Source organism: Electrophorus electricus, unplaced genomic scaffold, assembly GCF_041902795.1.
Source record: "Electrophorus electricus isolate QZ-2024a unplaced genomic scaffold, ASM4190279v1 Scaffold280, whole genome shotgun sequence".
NCBI lineage: Eukaryota > Metazoa > Chordata > Actinopteri > Gymnotiformes > Gymnotidae > Electrophorus > Electrophorus electricus.
Genome location: NW_027658562.1, coordinates 30,001 through 35,402, shown reverse-complemented (window position 1 = coordinate 35,402; position 5,402 = coordinate 30,001). Strand labels below are relative to the sequence as shown.

Below are 5,402 nucleotides of genomic sequence, written 5' to 3'. Positions count from 1 at the left end.
CCAGGCTCTCGACCCTCCCAAAGTGTCCGACCAGGGTGCACCCTGCTGGGCATGGTTAGCCGCCAGCCCCCTTCCTGGAGGTCTGGTTGGCACGGGGTTTTGCAAATAGGTCCCGTCGGGTATATGGGAGAGCAAAGAGAATCAATGGGGTCCAAGCACTAAATTCATCCAGTGGCGTTCTCTGGAAGCCCAAGGGGAGTCCGAGGGGTGTTCGGCCGGCAAGGGGAGCTCTCCCTCGGACACATGATCAAACGCCTGTCCCCTACCGGAAAGTGGTGTGCTCTGGATGCCCCCCCCCCCCCCCATCCCCCGAGGGGGGTGCTTATCCCGCGAGGGGAGCCCTCCTCGGGTTAAGTGAACCATCATGCCGATTCCCCTATGGAAGTGGGCACATCCAGGCACACAGTCTGCTTTGCTCTCCCCGACCCGAGTGCGTCTGTTGGGCTGAGTGTACGCCCAGGCAACTGGATCCAATGGCTCAGTCCGCCGCAGCGTGCTTCGACGATGGGTCGTACAGCCATGCCACCAGGGTGGGCGTGTTTGTAAATGTACCAGTGGATTCTCGTCGGCCTGCCACATCCATGGTATCGACCCACCAGGCCTGTCCGACCAGGGGTTGACCCTGGACGGGCACGGTCTGTGGTTTGGCCCTTGTCCTAGATGAAATCGGGCACGGGGTTTTCTGGCCAGGTACCATCGGGTTACTGGGAGAGCGGCTTCGGTCTCCAGGTGAGACCAATGGTGAAGCAGCACGAGGCAATGGAGAGCATGCAAAGCGATGGGGAAGCCATGCACGGCAATGGCCACGAAAAAAAAAAAAAAATCACTACGGAAGGAACGTGAAGAACAAGGAGGAGTGTAGTGACACTGCCCAAAGCTGCCCGGTGTTGCAGGGGTCTATTGGTGTGTTGCTTCCTTGTTTGGTAGAGTGGAGTACCAGACCCGCCAGGGGTAGGCAAACCATTCCCCCTACGGTAAGTGAGGAGCCAGCCATTTGACGAGCGGGTGTCCACGTGTACGGGTGCGAGCGCTATCCCCCCACACGGGGTTAGGCCACGGCCTTAGGTGGACGTCTGCCGACCAGCCCCGGCTGATCCAGAACTTCTGATGTGGAGAGCGGTTTTGACAGATCCTCCCTGGTTCTAGCGGGTCAAGCCTCTGATGGGGGGTGGGGGTTATTTGTAACCCATCCCAGAACTCTCTGGGGGAGACTCAGACGGCCAGTCTGTCTACTCAGTTGTCCTATACTGGTGTCTGTGGTTTGGGAGGAAGGGAGTGCCCTGCTTTGTTGGCCTCCTCTTCAAACCTACCTGGGCCCACGAATCACTCTTCTTGGTTACATCACGAAACGTAGGTTGAGCGAGGCTAGGGGGGAGGGAATTCGACGAGGTCTTTCCCTTGTCCCCCCACCAGCGGCCCACGAAAATCAAAACGGCGTGAAGAGAGGGAACGCCGAAAGCACCTGGAGTCGGCCGTCCGCACCTCCGGAGGAGGTGGACGGGGTACGGTGCGGGCATGACCGGATGGGACAGCTTTGCATCAAGGTGAGAGGTCGGCGTCCGAAGGCCAGAGGGCGGTGCGCGAGCACGTTTACACTGGCCGCGGAAGCTGTCCTGGGTAGCCCTGTATGGCGTCTGGACCTGACGGCGCACGCACTTACAACCCGCTGCTTCCTAGCCCCCGGAAGGGGAGGCGGATGTCACTCGTGGTTCATCCCAGACCACGGTGCAAACTACCTGGTTGATCCTGCCAGTAACATATGCTTGTCTCAAAGATTAAGCCATGCAGGTCTAAGTGCACACGGCCGGTACAGTGAAACTGCGAATGGCTCATTAAATCAGTTATGGTTCCTTTGATCGCTCCACACGTTACTCGGATAACTGTGGTAATTCTAGAGCTAATACATGCAAACGAGCGCTGACCCTTCGGGGGATGCGTGCATTTATCAGACCCAAAACCCATCCGGGGGGCTCGGGCCCCCCGGCCGCTTTGGTGACTCTAGATAACCTCGGGCCGATCGCGCGCCCTCCGCGGCGGCGACGTCTCATTCGAATGTCTGCCCTATCAACTTTCGATGGTACCATAGTCGGCTACCATGGTGACCACGGGTAACGGGGAATCAGGGTTCGATTCCGGAGAGGGAGCCTGAGAAACGGCTACCACATCCAAGGAAGGCAGCAGGCGCGCAAATTACCCATTCCCGACACGGGGAGGTAGTGACGAAAAATAACGATACAGGTCTCTTTCGAGGCCCTGTAATCGGAATGAGCGTATCCTAAACCCATGGGTGAGGACCCATTGGAGGGCAAGTCTGGTGCCAGCAGCCGCGGTAATTCCAGCTCCAATAGCGTATATTAAAGTTGCTGCAGTTAAAAAGCTCGTAGTTGGATGTCGGGAGTGGGCTGGCGGTCCGCCGCGAGGCGTGCCACCGCCTGTCTCAGACCCTGTCTCCCGGTGCCCCCCGGATGCCCTTGGCTGGGTGTCCGGACGGGGCTCGGAGCGTTTACTTTGAAAAAATTAGAGTGTTCAAAGCGGGCCCGCTTCTCGCCTGAATACCTGAGCTAGGAATAATGGAATAGGACTCCGGTTCTATTTTGTGGGTTTCCTGAACCAGGGCCATGATTAAGAGGGACGGCCGGGGGCATTCGTATTGCGCCGCTAGAGGTGAAATTCTTGGACCGGCGCAAGACGGACGAAAGCGAAAGCATTTGCCAAGAATGTTTTCATTAATCAAGAACGAAAGTCGGAGGTTCGAAGACGATCAGATACCGTCGTAGTTCCGACCGTAAACTATGCCGACCCGCGATCCGGCGGCGTTATTCCCATGACCCGCCGGGCAGCGTGAGGGAAACCACGAGTCTGTGGGTTCCGGGGGGAGTATGGTTGCAAAGCTGAAACTTAAAGGAATTGACGGAAGGGCACCACCAGGAGTGGAGCCTGCGGCTTAATTTGACTCAACACGGGAAACCTCACCCGGCCCGGACACGGAAAGGATTGACAGATTGATAGCTCTTTCTCGATTCTGTGGGTGGTGGTGCATGGCCGTTCTTAGTTGGTGGAGCGATTTGTCTGGTTAATTCCGATAACGAACGAGACTCCGGCATGCTAAATAGTTACGCGGCCCTCCGCGGTCGGCGTCAAACTTCTTAGAGGGACAAGTGGCGTTCAGCCACGCGAGATGGAGCAATAACAGGTCTGTGATGCCCTTAGATGTCCGGGGCTGCACGCGCGCCACAATGGTTGGATCAGCGTGTGCCTACCCTACACCGAGAGGTGCGGGTAATCCGCTGAACCCCATTCGTGATGGGGACTGGGGATTGCAATTATTCCCCATGAACGAGGAATTCCCAGTAAGCGCGGGTCATAAGCTCGCGTTGATTAAGTCCCTGCCCTTTGTACACACCGCCCGTCGCTACTACCGATCGGATGGTTTAGTGAGGTCCTCGGATCGGCCCCGCCGGGGCTCCTCGCGGGCCTTGGCGGAGCGCCGAGAAGTCGATCAAACTTGACTATCTAGAGGAAGTAAAAGTCGTAACAAGGTTTTCGTAGGTGAACCTGCGAAAGGATCATTAACGGGTAACGCTGTCCGGCGTGCCTCCTCTCCCGACCCCCTCGACTTCGCCGTCCCCCCGCGTCGGGGCCCAGGGTCGAAAGGGTCTTCGGGGTTGCTGTTACACGTGGTCGCTTGCAGGTCAGGCTGGACAGAAGGCATAAAGGAGGAGCCTAGTCCCTCCCACCCCTTCCTCGTCCTCCGCCTCTTCCTCCGCGTCGTCCTTCAGCACCCCCCCCCCGCAGGCCCCGGTATTCTCTGGGTTCCAGCGCGAGAGACGCGTCGTTCAAAAAACTCGGCGTCCCCGCTCGTCGGGCGAAGGCCGGTTTCCCCTCACCTTGCCGGCAGGAGAAGCGCCTGCGAGTCGAGCGGGTCGTACGGGTCCGTCCCGCGCCCTCCCTCTCGCTCGCACGGCCGCTGCCTCCGTCCACCGCGAGGGGTTTTCCTATTTTGTTGTCCTTGTCATTCATCCCCGTCCCCTTGCTCGCTGACGAGCGGACTTTCCGGGGGGGGTTGCGAGCGCTGCTCCTCGTGGGGCAGGCCATGGCCCTTCCTGTGTTCGTCCGCCCACCGGCGTCCTGGGGCGTGGTGGTGGTGGGTGGCGCAGCCGGTTCCCCTGCTTCTCTCTCTCAGAAAGGAGTCTCAGGGGGACCCCCGGCAGGTACCTAGGGCTTGGCCCACGCTACGTGAGTTCCACCCCTTTCGAGGGGTCGGACGGGGCGGGCGCGGAGGGCCGCGGTTCAAAGACTGACTCGTCTGCCACGTGGGGCGTGTGGGCAAAGCGCAACCCCGCGCCCGTTTCAACACTCGCAGACGGGGGCGCCTGACCGGTTGGTGAAACCTTTTAAACCTGTCTTTGTAGTCGTGGTGAAAGACCTAAACTGAGCCTGAAATAAAAGAGTACAACTCTTAGCGGTGGATCACTTGGCTCGTGCGTCGATGAAGAACGCAGCCAGCTGCGAGAACTAATGTGAATTGCAGGACACATTGATCATCGACATTTCGAACGCACATTGCGGCCCCGGGTCCATCCCGGGGCTACGCCTGTCTGAGGGTCGCTATTCCTATCTGTCGGACCTGCCTTCTCAGGCGGGACCGCGGTTGGAGGTTCGTAGGTGGGGGGGTGCCCCCTGGCCTCCGTCTTCCTAAAAGCAGACGGTTCCCGGGCGCTGTCTCGGTGAGATCCGGTCGGTGGGTTCGCTGCGGTTGAGTGCCCGTTCTCCGTGCACAAGCTTCTCCTCCCCCGCTTCGGTTCGTTTCGGTTCGTTTCGGCTCCGCTCCTGGCCTGGCCAGGAACGTGGTCCCCTGCGCCCGAGAAAGAAGCGAGCGTGGCTGCCGGTGGGTTCTCTCCGCTTTGGCTGCCCACGTTTTCGCTTCTTTTCTCACCCCCTGCGCAGGCGGATCACGGAAAGGTGTCTGTTCTGTTCCGTTACGTGCGCGAGCGGAGGGAGGTTGTTGTTACATGCGTTCCCCCCCCCCCTCCCCCGGTGGGGGGGGTGGGGGGGGTCGGGGTTCGGGTGGCTCTGCCTCTGGCGTTTTCCTTACGGGCCGACCTGTCCGTGGCACGTCCGTGACGTCCCGACCTGTGTCCTCGTTAGCCCGGGTGAAAAGGGACTCGTCCCCTAACCCGGCGGTGTTCACGCTTCTGGGCAACCCTCCAGAGCGAACTCGGGAGCGACCTCAGATCAGACGAGACAACCCGCTGAATTTAAGCATATTACTAAGCGGAGGAAAAGAAACTAACAAGGATTCCCTCAGTAGCGGCGAGCGAAGAGGGAAGAGCCCAGCGCTGAATCCCCCGTCCGGGTGCGGGCGAGGGGAATTGTGGCGTATGGAAGTCTGTTTTCTTCCT

At 59.4% G+C, this 5,402-nt stretch overlaps 3 non-coding genes across 3 annotated transcripts in view; all 3 read left to right on the top strand.

Annotated features, from left to right (window-relative positions):
- The first annotated feature begins 1,733 nt into the window (after positions 1-1,733).
- On the top strand, positions 1,734-3,572 carry LOC145655565 (18S ribosomal RNA). The gene has a single exon (XR_014121629.1). It is a non-coding gene; the product is annotated as an 18S ribosomal RNA (ribosomal RNA).
- Positions 3,573-4,454: 882 nt separating this feature from the next.
- LOC145655563 (5.8S ribosomal RNA) lies at positions 4,455-4,608 on the top strand. The gene has a single exon (XR_014121627.1). It is a non-coding gene; the product is annotated as a 5.8S ribosomal RNA (ribosomal RNA).
- A 617-nt stretch (positions 4,609-5,225) lies between these two features.
- LOC145655562 (28S ribosomal RNA) overlaps positions 5,226-5,402 on the top strand; it is a 4,149-nt gene continuing 3,972 nt past the window's right edge. The window contains exon 1 of the ribosomal RNA XR_014121626.1: positions 5,226-5,402. This exon is cut by the window's right edge and continues 3,972 nt beyond it. This is a non-coding gene — a ribosomal RNA (28S ribosomal RNA).